This window comes from Danio rerio, chromosome 24 (assembly GCF_049306965.1).
Source record: "Danio rerio strain Tuebingen ecotype United States chromosome 24, GRCz12tu, whole genome shotgun sequence".
Lineage (NCBI taxonomy): Eukaryota > Metazoa > Chordata > Actinopteri > Cypriniformes > Danionidae > Danio > Danio rerio.
In genome coordinates this window covers 350,001-363,991 of record NC_133199.1, presented here as the reverse complement: position 1 = coordinate 363,991, position 13,991 = coordinate 350,001, and the positions used below count along the sequence as shown (strand labels likewise).

The 13,991-nt window shown below is 36.7% G+C and overlaps 1 protein-coding gene and 1 long non-coding RNA gene across 3 annotated transcripts in view; one reads left to right on the top strand and one right to left on the bottom strand.

Moving 5' to 3' along the window:
• The window catches only part of vstm2a (V-set and transmembrane domain containing 2A), a 222,427-nt gene extending 215,917 nt beyond the window's left edge, over positions 1-6,510 (bottom strand). Inside the window, exon 1 of the mRNA XM_073940338.1 lies at positions 6,078-6,510. The gene's annotated coding sequence lies outside the window, so the exon portion shown is untranslated. The remainder of the gene's footprint in view (positions 1-6,077) is intronic.
• LOC141380797 (uncharacterized) overlaps positions 6,010-13,991 on the top strand; it is a 23,487-nt gene continuing 15,505 nt past the window's right edge. The window contains exons 1-2 of one of the 2 annotated variants that reach the window (XR_012399635.1): positions 6,010-6,339; positions 6,440-6,490. This is a non-coding gene — a long non-coding RNA (uncharacterized lncRNA). The remainder of the gene's footprint in view (positions 6,340-6,439; positions 6,491-13,991) is intronic. The other variant, XR_012399634.1, reaches the window with a different exon arrangement.

The following is a 13,991-nucleotide window of genomic DNA, read 5'->3' as shown; positions in this document are numbered from 1 at the left end:
TAAATGTGAAACCAACTAGAGAACAAGTTACAAAAGCGGAAGCAATATTGTTATTGCATTATGAAAGAGCGCAGAGAGCATACTAATGTTCCCCGTGCACTCAGCACTTCTCCATCTCAGAAACTGTTGATTGCGCTGGAAAAACAGGCTTGATTTGTTAGCGGTCGCTGATTATCTGCAACACTTCAGCATCTCTGTGCTTTACTCTGTGTATTATTCAGACTGTTCATGCAGATGCTGCTAACTGTTATTATTACTTATTAAGAGTCAGAAATGGACAGAGAGGATAAATGAGGTCTGGAGTAGCCCTGAAATGCAAAAAGATTTTCCTACTTAAAGTTTTTGTCTTGTTTTTTGTCCAAATATCTCATAATAATAATAATAATAATAATAATAATAATAATAATAATAAACTAATTAAAATAAAGTTTGGTGAAACATTGTATTTATTAATAAAACATTTTTATTTATTTAAAGAAAAAATAGGACCAGTCATAAAAACTTTGACCACCAGCCATAAAAAGTAAAATTTAAATACAAAATAATAATAATTTATTAAAATAATAATAAATACTTACATTCTCTTGATGTACTGAATTTACTAGTTATTCACTCAACCAACTCTAATTCCATTATTTTATCCATCAATCCACTTATCCATCCACACATCTACTTATCAATCCATTCAACAATCAATCCACCTACTTATCAATCCTTTCATCCAACCATCAATCCAACCATCCATTCACTAGTCTACCCATCCATCTGCTTTTCCATCAATCCACCATCTATTCAACCATCCATCCACCACCCACATTCAATCTATCACTCAACCCATCCATCCATCCACCAATTAATATTCCATTCATCAATCCACCCATCAACCCATCCTTCCGTCAACCATTCCAACCATCAATCCACCATCCATCCAAACACCCATTGACCAGTCTACCCATCATACACTTTAATCAATCCACCCACCTACTCAACCATCTATCCACACACCAACCCATCGCACCATCAATCAACTAATCCTTCCATCCAACCATCAATCCACCAACCCACCAATCGACCCATCCATCCATCCACCGATTAATCAACCATTCACCCAACCATTCAACCACCCACTCACCAGCTACCAATTTAAGCACTTCAAACTACCTATCAATCCATCCATCCACCCATCAACCCATCCTTCCATCCAACATTCCATCAATCAAACCAAGCGGCCAATCCATCTATCCATCAAACATTTACTCCATCCATCCACCCTCATCAACTCATCCAACAATCCACCTGTCCATCAACCCTTCACCCAACCAATTAACCACCCACTCACTATCTACCCATTCAAGCTCTTACCCAATCTACCCATCCATCCACTTTTCCATCAATCCACCCTTTCCTCTACATGTCCATCAATCCATCCATCCACCCATCTACTCAACCATCCGTTCACCAACCCACCCAACCATCAATCAACCGTTCCAAAAGTCAACCAATTCACCCACCAACCAATTGACCCATAAATGCAGCCAAAATTCCATCCGACAATCCACCCATCCATCAATTAACACTCCCAATCCACCCAACCATCAACCCTTCACCCAATCATTTAACCACTCCCTCACCACCTACCCCTCCAAGCACTGAATTGAATTGAACTTATCCAAACTACCCATCTATCCACTTTTCCATCAATCAACTCTTTCCTCTACATGTCCGTTAATCCATCCATTCATCCATCCATCCACCCATCTACTCAACCACTCATCCATCCACCAAAGCATCCAACATTCCATCCATCAATCCAACAACGTTTCCATCAATCCACCCCTCAATCAACCCTTCACCTACCCATCCATGCACTAATCCAATCTACCCATCCATCCGCTTTTCCAACAATCCACCCTCCATCCATCCACACATCAATCCATTCATCCACCCAACCATCAAACAAACAAACCATCCACCCATCAATGCATCCACCATCATGATTATTATTAATATTATCCTCCATCAACTCCTCCACCCATCAGCATTGTAGTACTGCACACCCCAGTCCGCCCTCATTGTTTTCCATCATCAGCCCAGAGCTGTGGTTCAGTCCAGGAGTAAACAGAGAGAAAAGTCAATAAACAGGAGCTGAGAGATGCTACTGTAGATTAGCGTCTGAGGCGCGACAGGAGACGCAGCGCATCCCAGTTAACTGTGCAGACCAGAAGCGGGACGGCCGTGATGCATTACAGGTGGAGGAAACCGAAGCTGAAGGCCATCAATCTTCACTTTAATCCAGCGCCGCTCGCTTCATCATATTGTCAAAGAGACACCGGGCCGAGCATGCAGATCGCCAAAGCAGAACAAACATGATCGATTAGCTAACGGCATACACACACACACACACACACACACACACACACACACACACACACACACACACACACACACACACACACACACACACACACACACACACACACACACACACACCCACTGGAATCTTCTCATTTGTTTGGATGCTAATGATTTATTACTGTTGACGAGGCGCGGGGCACACACTGGGAATCTTTAGTCTCTTGTTTTGGTGGATCTGCATTGATATTCAGAGCGTAACCTTTAGCAGTCAGATGCAGTTCAGTCCCGGCTGACATTTTCATTGCTCACCGTCGGTCCAGGTGCACAGACGACTGATGCGTTTTATGAGCTTTCAGACAGACAAACCTATTAGGCCACGCAGGACAGGTACTCCAACACTCCCTCCCGCACCGCAGAGACTCGCAAATCACTACAGCTTCCATGCAAATCAAGAGTTTGAGTTCTGTTTGTAGACAAAATATCCAGATTCCTAAATCAAGAAGCCTTTACTAGACAAGCAAAACATTTAGTCTCTTTTTCAGAAATAAGGAGTCAAAATTAAGTAAGTTTTTCCTTAAAACAAGCTAAATAATCTGCCAATGGGCTAAGCAAATCAACATTTTAAAAGTGAAACCATTTTTCTTATTTATTGTTTATTTTCCTTTAAGTTCCCTTCTATGAAAGTCAAAGGTTACAGGTTTACAACTTTTATCGAAATATCTTCAACAGAAGAAAAGCATAAAGGTTTAAAACCACTTGAGGGAGAGTAAACAGTGAGTAAACGTTCATTTCTGGGTGAACTGACCCTTATAAAACTGAAAAAGCAGGAAGGATGAATCCCTGTGTGTAGCGTCTCATATTATTTCACCAATGCATTTCCACACTGACTTTAAGAAGCTCAATAAAATGAGTGTTTGTTCTGAATGACACTAGAGAACGAGTCCGATTTACACCTTCAATTACCTTCGTCTTGGACTGATCACTGTGAGATATCATAAAGCGGAGCAGAAATATGCTGAACGCAATTGCATTAGGATCTGAAGGGAAAACACCAGCGTGAGAAGTGTGTGTTTTCTGCATGCCAGTTTATGGTCACATATATTTACAGGAGCGTTCGTCTCTTTATTAACAACCTCTGGACAACTATAGAGGAAAAAAGATGCTTGTTTCCGGGAGATCATAAATAATGGCAGCAAAACTGCCCGAAAGCCGCTGGATTAGCCCTCGAATCTGCCGTTTAGCATTGTTCAGCATATTTGGGCTGGGTTTCTCTGACATGAGCCATACCCAGAGGAAAAGTCATGATAATTAGCTTCTACACTGTGAAAAATATCCATAAATTGGCAGTTTTTTGTGATTATAGTCATTATTTTTTCCTTGGTTGAATATGCTTTTGCACTGCATTATGGCCGTGTTTCTCAACCACGTTCCTGGATGTTTTGGATGTCTCCTCTGTCCATCACACCCTTTACAGGTCTTTCAGTCTCTGCTAATGAGCTGATGATCTGAATCAGGTGTGTTGGTTCAGGAGGCATGGAAAATGTGCAGAGCTGGTGCTCCCCCTGCATTATGGACTTTGATCTTTCTTACAACAATTTTTGATCTTGAAATTTGACTTCTATGAACCTTTATTCGCTAAAGCTATACATTAAAAATAGCATTAAAGACTTTCTGAAGCCCTTTAATATCTCTAAATTGAAATATCTCCAAATTTGAATACTTTTTAAGACCCCACAGACATCCTGTAATAAATGCATAGAAAAAAAACACTTTTTAACCGCTTTCATTATGCTTGTGGCTGTTTTTGCTCCATTGACTTCCATTATAATCACACTTTTTGATTGCAAAGCCATGACAGCTTATACTCATGCATTACTGAGTGTTACTGGTTTTCCCTGTTGGGATTAAGAGGGACAACTTTTCATTTTTACTGTTGATCATCAGTTGTCAGCATTAACCCTTTAGATAGGCCTGTTCAAAAGAGTTTCTGTCCTTTATATGGAGTTCAGTGGAGTATAACAGCGATTTATAGTGTGCATGCATAAATACACTTACTATGTTTACTGTGTTTAGAGATATAAGCTGCTTATTTTATGTTCTCAAACATATCAAGGCAAGTGTGCAAAAGTCTCTCTCACACACTCGCAAACATGCTCCATATAACTATATCATTTTAAACCAGAAACTAAGCTTTTCATGCACTGCAAATGATGATCAACAGTGATGATAACAAATTGTCCCTCTTTTTAACGAGGGCTTTGCAATCAAAAAATGTGATTATAATGGAAGTCAGAGGAGCAAAAACAGCCTCCAACATAACCAAAGGGCAGTGAATTTGCTCACAGTGTTATTATAATATCAAAATTATATACAATTTTCCCAAAATATGAGTCAAAACAAAGTTTCTCACCAATAATCATCTCATTTGCTGAAACACAGAGAAAGTTGTCCAAATCATGACCTAAAATCAGCTCAGAGTGGATGACAATGACCCAACAGCACTGCACATAATGGTTAAAAGATGTGCATGTGCATGATGTGAAAGGGCCTTAACTGTGCTTTCAGACTCTTCTGATCAGCAGGTTTACTGTTTGCTCAAATAATAATCAACATAAGCAATTCAAGGTTAAGCTGATGGTTTTCCAGTACAATTTTCTTTTGTATAAACTCAAGTGCAACACAAATCATTCATCATTTCAAATAAACACTGTTTCATTAAACAACAGCTCTAATCTTGACAAAACTCCATCAAAGTCTATTTTAAACACATTTTCTGTCATATGAAAACCTGTCCGGCTGAAAAACCTGGAGTAACTGATGAAACTGACTTCTTCAGAGCTGGAGAACAGAAACAGTCAAGCTGCAATACTGTCAAATATTGCAAAACTACCTTTCTGATCCTCAACACACCATTTTGCAACCAAATGAGCATCTAATGATTTATTATGGGATGTTTAATGATGCATCGTCAGTCTGAATGTAAACAAGCCACTGAAATGAAGGAAACTCGTATATTGGTTATAGGTTACATTAATTACTGCAAAAAAGCTTTTTTTTACTGTTACTGTAAAAATATTTAAATCAAGATGCATTTTATATGCAAGCAAAAAGATCTTCTTTTAAGAAATAAACAGCCATAATTAAGTGAGTTTTTCCTTAAAATAAGCTAAATAATCTGCTAACAGGGTTTGCAATATCTTACTCCAAAGCCCATTGGCAGATGATTTATTTACTATATTTCATTAACAGTATATACGCCTAGTACAGATTAGAATGCATTTAAATATGATGTATGCCTCTTAATTTCTCAATATCTGCAAATTTTGAGCAAGAGCGTCATGAAATCTGTCATTTTAGACATTTTAAACCCAGAGGAAACATACATTTATTTATTTGTCTGTTTGTTTAGGCTATTTATTTATATATGTTTATATTTAATGTTTGTAGACCTCCATGTGTTGTCTAAACAATAAGTTTGCTTTTGTCCACAAGTCCCTTTTTGTTGAAATGTTAACATTTTAAATAAACACAAATAAAAGTAACACCAGACTCTCACGAGGGAAACTGAACTGAACAAATCAATCAAACAAATGATTGGCTAATGAATTCAATCCATATTTAAAATCGAAAACAAGTGTCAATGCACCTGCTTTTACATGTTAAGCCATTTGACAACATTATCCACTCATCGACAGTCAGAGCATTATTAATAGTGTACTTACAGTCAGCCTGTCAGGTCCAGGAACGTACAGCTGACGTCACCATCCGCCAAACGTTTCCATGTGGTCTCTTCATTACAACCGCAGCGCGTTTACAACATAATACACAGTCTGATACTCAAAATAAATAAAATAAATAAACAAATATAAAATACGGACGCCATTGAAAATAAAGCACGTGCTTGTCCCTGATGCTGGAATCCTGAAGTCTGGCGGCGGAGCTGCTCACGGTCCAAACTGCCGAAGTTCACTCATTCTTCAGTTTGTGAGTACAGTGTAGGAGGAGAATATACGCTGGACTCATATTTACACGCTGTATCGAGTGTAAACAGAGAATATTAACGCTTTTTTGTTTGATTTTCCAGTAACGCGGTACTCGAGTGTGGCTGAAGGCGCGCACGTGGGCGGGGCTTGAGGTGAGTAACAGGTTGATCCCTCACAGCAGTAAACACCAATCAGAGAAGAGACGTTGTTGAAGCGCGAGGCGAAGCCATTTTAGTTTGAAGGGTCAGTTCACACAATAATGAACGTTTACTTACTCGCCTATTTACTCTCCTGTAAACGGTCCCGAACACAGAAATTACGGTCTTTTAATCTGAGAGATTTTGATAGACATTAAAAAAAAACATGTTAATTAATAGTATGTATAATAGTTACTTAATAGTATAATAGTAACTCAATGACTATGTTTACATGGACATCAGTAATCGAATTATTGGCCTTAATCTAATTGAGGCAGTAATAAAATGAAGGTTTACATGAGTTACGTTTTGAATGTTCCTTTCAAGATCCTGTTTTACATGTTATAACATAATTTGATTAACGTCATTGTGTCCCTGCGCTATCCACTTTTCCTCCAGAGTTTCATGTAATTTCGTCTGTTTCACTTTTAATTGTGGACTTTAACTGCAGTTTGGCACTTTCACTTTCACTCCGGAACATTTCATACATGCCCCCATGATAAACCAGATATCGGATGCAACTATGAACTGCTGGAAGAGTGTAGTTTTAATGACAGTTCGTACCGCATGGCATGCTGAATGGAAGAAAAAATAACTGCATTTCATGATGCAGGTGTCTGTGGTCTGCGCTGACTGGGTAGGTGCGAATAATAGTGTCAAACAGCCGTGTGGCTAAAACAAAACGCCAATGGGGTAAGAAAAAAAATATTGTTTTTGCTTTGAAATAACTTCTTACCCCATGCATGGACAGATTATTGTGCTTGTTTAAAAAATAATGATAAAATTGACCTTATTTCTGAAAACAAAACCATATTTTGGCTTGTCTACACTCAGAAATAAAGGTACTCGAGCTGTCACTGGGGTGGTACCTTTTCAAAAGGTACGCTTGTACTTAAAGGGTACATATTGGTACCTTAAAAGTATATATTAGTACCTAAAAAATTAAGAGGAACACTTTTGTACTTTTTAGGTACTAATATGTTCCCTTGATGTATTAATATGGACCTTTTAGCTACAAATTTGTACTGAAAAGGTCTCACCCCAGTGACAGCTTGCGTACCTTGAGAGTGTAGAAAATGCTTCCTGATTTAAATGTTTTTACATATTTGGACTAGAAAAAAGACTGAAATTAAAGAGAAGAACTTTTTACGGTGGAGCTAGCAAGAGTTTGTTGTTGTGAGCCAGAATATTAGAAATAAAACTAGTGGTGAAATGCTGTAAAGCTGAGAGCCGGACGCAGCAGAGCGCTGAAACTGAAGTGTAAACCAGAAGCTAAAAGTGCATTCACACTCAGCAGGCGTTCAGGAGACGAGAATGTGTGTGTGTGTGTGTGTGTGTGTGTGTGTGTGTGTGTGTGTGTGTGTGTGTGTGTGTGTGTGTGTCTGAAAAACACACAGATAAACATGCAGCAGCGGAGGATTTAAAACATGCTAGGTTTGTGTTTGACCACTGAGCTCTGGATCCCTGAAGTGCTGCACCTGAAAAACAGCACAGCATCATATCAAGACTAAAGTTTATAGAAGTAATACACAAATAAAGTTTATTCCAGTGTGCTGAGAGTATACTTTTAAACTAAAATAAGAAGTATACATCCAGACTACTTTGTAAAGTCAGCATGGAATTAAAATTATGGTTATGTTCCTCTTAAATAGATAGCTTACACAAACATTAAAATATGCTATTTAAAATATGCTATATGCTATTTTGGAGCAAAATCTCTGAGGAATATTTCCAGCAGCTTGTTGAATCTCTGACATGAAGGATTAAGGCGATTCTAATGGCAAAATTGGTCCAACTCGGTACTAGTCAAGTGTATCTAATAAAGTGGCCGGTGAGTGTATCTTTAGTCTTACAGAAACAGAAAAAGTAAAGTGAAACGATTAAAATGCAGGAGTTGAGCCTGTATTTAATTGTTTACATTAATGAATCTTGGATATAAAAAATAAAAACAGTAACCATTGACTTTCATATTAGGAAAAAACATATGGAAGTCAATGGTTGCAGGTTTTCAGCATTTTTTTTAAGATATCTTCTTTAGGTGTTAAACAGAAGGAGTAAGATGAGAGTAATTAATGATTGAATCCTCATTTTTGGGTGAACTGTGCCTTTAAGGACATCTATAACCCAGTGTAGAAAACAGTGACCATTCACATTCAGAAATGAACAATATGTTGTCACCTCCAGCTAATTGAACACCTTTATTTTGTTACGTTGCTTCATACTTCAGCTTCTCATCAAATGTTCTGACCAATCGAATGCCCTCTACTATCTGACACTACTCTTAATGAACTTAAAGCTTGGTCATTTTCACAAGTGCAGTCGCATACTTCTTCCCAAAGTGAAATGTTATCATCTAATTAAAGTGATTTATTTTTATTTCCACTGCTTCAACGCTGGTGCTGAATAATATTAGCTCCACGCGCACATAAATAAGGCAATACATTATAAAAGACGTCGCTGAACACATTAATTGCCAATTCCAGGCCTCTAGGTGGCAGACAATTAACACAATTAGAGGAAGATTTTAAATGAATGAATGAGAGAGGAATGTGGGCAGGCTGCTGTTTGTTGTAGGAGTTTAGAGCTTTTTAACTTGGTCTTCAAGCTATTTTAGTTTTTTAACGCACTTCATTATGGAAATGTACAGTGAGCCGCATTAAAAGTGGAAATACACTGTAAATTCAGCTGCTAATTTTGAGAAGTGCTTTAGATGAGCTCTGACCCCTGGAGAAAGCAAGCGAAATGTGTCGCTGTGTGTGTGTCAGAGCTCAATTAACAAATGAGAAACTGTATAAATATACTCGCGCTCATAAAATACTGAGGAAAGATGAAAAACACCACACAAAAAATACATGCATCTGTAAATCAGCCAGATTTTTCAGTAATATTATAAGAGAAGAGTCATTCAGAAGCACAGACAACATCTGCACTGTATATATATATACATATATTTATATATATGTTAATGATTGGTTTCTGTATTCTGTGTGTTTTGTGTTTATTTGTGGTGGTGAACTGCATTATGGGATGATTATCTCCGCTCTGTCCACTTTTGCTGCTGAAAATTCAACTCTACAGTTTAACAAAGTGACTTTTACTGACATTTTAGTAAAAATGAAATAATTATAAAAAATAATATGTTGAGGAACAAGTGTGTGTAATAACTGAAAATTTGCTTGTAGTTTATTACAAGGTGTCTGTAGCGTAATATTCAACACCAACACACACAATATAGCCCTGCACACTATTACACATGCTCAGAAAAGTCAGGATTTCAAGGTTAAAAGTTTTTGGAGGAAGGATTAAGGTCCCATAATGCAATTCAAAAGCAGAAATAAAGAGGGAAAATGAAAACAAATCACAAAATACAGAAAACTGCTATTTTACACTGAATGCTGCTTTTCTTAGACTTGGTTTTATTTAGTTTCTAGAGCAAAATGTCAAAATTCTTAAACCGAAAAGCATTTTCTTGACAAGCTAAAAATAGTTGATTAAAAAAAAAAAAAAAATGAGTCAGAACTGGAGCAAAATAATGTTATTTCAAAGCAAAAACAAGAATATTTTACTTACTCCTGCATTGGCCAATTATTTAGCTTGTTTAAAATGGTAAAAGTCCTTTAAGTTGGAATTATTATTATAATGAATGATTGAATAAATAAATAAATAAATAATTGAATGAATTAATTAATGAATGAATATAAAAATGAATGAATGAATAAATTAATTAATTAATTAATTAATTAATTAATTAATAACAAATGAAAAAATAAATGAATGAATAAATTAATAAACAAATTAATTAATTAATGTATAAATTAATAAACAAATGAATGAAGGAATGAATGAATGAATTAATTAATTAATTAATGATTGAATGAAATATAGAATAAACAAATAAATCAATGAATGACTGAATGAATGAATTAATAAATACATTTATAAATAAATAAATACATACAAATATTAATAAATGAATAAACAAATGAATAAATGAATAAATGGATGATTGAATAAATAAATTTATAAATAAACGGATTAATGAATAAATTAATTATTAATAAACAAATGAATTAAATAAATTTTCCTTCGGCTTAGTCTCTACTTCTATTCCACAGTGGAATGAACCGCCAACTATTCCAGCATGTGTTTTAAACAGCGGATGCCCTTCCAGCCACAACCCAGCACTGGGAAACACCCATACACACTCATCATTCACTCACACACACACTCATACACTACAGGCAGTGTAGTTGATCAGTTCCCCTATAGCGCATGTGTTTGGACTGTGGGGGAAACCAGAGCACCCGGAGGAAACCCACGCCAACACGGGGAGAACATGCAAACTCCACACAGAAACACCAACTGACCCAGCCAAGGCTCGAACCAGCAACCTTCTTGCTGCCAGGTCACAGTGTTGACCACTGAGCCACCGTGCCTCCTAACCCAATCATTAAAAAATAAATAATCAAACAAAAAAGATTCAGTCTCAAAAACAGCTCATAGAGGAAACCTCCAAATCCAGAGAGGTTAAAACCCCACCAGCCACTGTGTGCCAATGCACAGAATCCTGCAAAGAGCTCAATGAGGCTGTTAGTTACAGTAGTAAGCTACTATAGCTTATCATTTCAAAAATGCATTAGTAAATATTAATTAAATTGAACAGTTGAGTGGATAATAAATCAATAAACTAGTATTGAACTTAATTAAAAATGTTACCATTTAGATATTAATATTTATCAATATATATTCAATCATAAGTCAGTTTAATAATAGTTTAATCATGTTTATTTTAATATAAAATAGTGAATCCGAATAAATATAAAGGAAAGACAAGTTTATTAAACCGAATACTACAAGTTTTGCTTAGTATTAAAGTTTAATTAAAATCAACAAAATATTCTTTATCAGTGAGTTCAGGGTAGATTTGTCTGCATAAACTATTGTGAAGTATTTTCTGTGTCCTATTCTTTCAATTTCTCTAATGGATTAATTGTTGTTATCCCCTTCTGGTGTTTCTGTCCATCAGTGTGACTCTGATCATCAGAAATATCTAGAAGTTATAACTGAATCAGTGCAGTGCTGGCCTCCTCTCCATCTAGAACACACACACTCGCTCACGTCACCTTGATCATCAGTGCTTTTATTCCACTGGAGCGCTTTGCATATTTACATCTCCAGACATTTTCATCTAATTAGTGCTGAATATGTAATTTCATTAATGAGCGCCGATCTGGAGCTGTAATTGAGCATTTGTAATCATGGCTGGAGTCATTATTATATCATAATGGATATTATAAAGAGCATCATGACATCATCAGCGGTGTTCGGTTCAGTGTCATAATCACCGCCGAGACCTAATTACTGAAAGTCATTATGATAATTACTACAGAAATCATGTTTTTAGAGACGGTTTCTGAATTTACTGACCTGTAAAGACCCGATGACTGATAACAGCAGATGCACAGACTCATTACAGGCCAGAGGTTTGTGGACAGCGCAGGGTTTTGGCTTGGTTTAATGGTTGATTAAAGGTAAAGCTAAGGTTGATGCAGATTGAGTGCTTTGGGCTGGTGAATGATCGGGTAAGATGCAGGATCTATTCATTCCCTATATTTTGAGTTCAGACTTGAAATGACACAGAAAATATGAATATAATAAATAGTTTGTCAAAATGGGGCGCCTCCACATGCGCTATAGGGGAATTGATCAACTACATTGGCTATAGTGTATGAGTGTGTGTGTGTGTGTGTGTGTGTGTGTGTGTGTGTGTGTGTGTGTGTGTGTGTGTGTGTGTGTGTGAATGAGTGTGTATGGGTGTTTCCCAGTAGTGGGTTGTGGCTGGAAGGACATCCGCTGCGTAAAACATATGCTGGAATAGTTGGCGGTTCATTCCACTGTGGCGACCCCTGATAAATAAAGGGTTTGATAACAAATGAATGAGTAAGTTTTGGGACTGGTCTAGTGGAATGGGTGGTTTAATCATTAGTTAAGGTTATATTTAGGGACTGGTTTAGTTTAGTTTAAGGACTGGTTTAGTGAAATGGATAAGTTTAAACATTGGTTAAAGTTAGTAACTAGTTTAGTTAATGTTACGTTTAACAACTGGCTTATGATTTGGATAGGTTTAAGTATTAGTTCAGTTTAAGATTAAGAACTGGCTTAGTGGAATGGATAGGTTTATAATTAGTTAGGTTTAAGACTAGGGACTGGTTTTTGTAGGTTATGGTTAAGATTAAGCATTGGTTTATAGGTTTGGGTAGGTTTAATAATTAGTTAAAGTTAAGGTTTGGTACTGGTTTAGTCGAGGTTAAGATTAAGGGCTGATTTAGGGATTTGGATAGGTTAATTAATTAGTTAAGATTAAGGACTGGTTTAGTGGAATGGGTGAGTTTAAACATTGGTTAAGGATAAAGTTAGGGACTGGTTTAGTTAATGTTAAGTTTAAGAACTGGTTTAGAGGTTTGGATAAGTTTAATGGTTAGTTAAGGTTAAAATTAAGGACTGGTTTAGTGGTTTGGATAGGTTTAATCATTAGTTAAGTTTTCATTAGGGACTGGTTTAGTTAAGGTTAAGATTAGGGACTAGTTTAGTGATTTTAGTATGTTTATTGATTAGTTAAAGTTAAGATCAAGGACTGGTTTGGTGTTTTTTGGCAGGTTTAATGATTAGTTAAGGTTGAGATTAGGGACTGGTTATGGTTAAGCATTGGTTTATAGGTTTGGGTAGGTTTAATGATTAGTTAAAGTTAAGGTTTGATACTGGTTTAGTTAAGGTTAAGATTAAGGACTGGTTTAGGTTAAATAGTTAGTTAAGATTAAAGTAAACCTCAGTAAACCTTTTTGTTATCGTTTGTATTTTGTAACCGATATTTTGTAGGGTATTAGTTAAGATCATGGTTAAGTTTGAGTTCATATTAAGGTTTGGGTTGGTTTACTGATTAGTTAATGTTAAGTTTAGTAGAATGAATGTGTAGGTTTACAGTTAAAGCTTACAGAAAGGTTTTGTTGTAGGGAGAATCTGAAGTGTCAGTTCAGGTTTAGCACACATCATAACAGAGTTTCAGCAGGGGGTGTGATCTCTGAGGACAATAGAAATGCTCCAGACTATTGAAGGGTTGCGTAGTGAATTCTGCAATCACATACGGTGGAGAGCACTGATTGAGAAATATAAGTCTTCTGAGGAACCTGGAGGAGTCTAGAGAAAGAGCTCAGCTTTCAGAGAAAATAACGCAGCAGTGATGCAGGAGGAAATGAGGAATCAAGAGAGGAAGCTGCTATTACTGATTTAGCAGATCTACAACAGCAGAATTGCTTCACTATTACTATTTATTCACTCTCAGAGAGGTCAAAGAGACTTCATTGCGTTAATGTAAATGACAAACTGTACTGTAACACCTCCTTGGAAAAACACAAGCAAAGCAGGAGGAAAACTGAGCCGCTGGCCATGTGCTACTGCA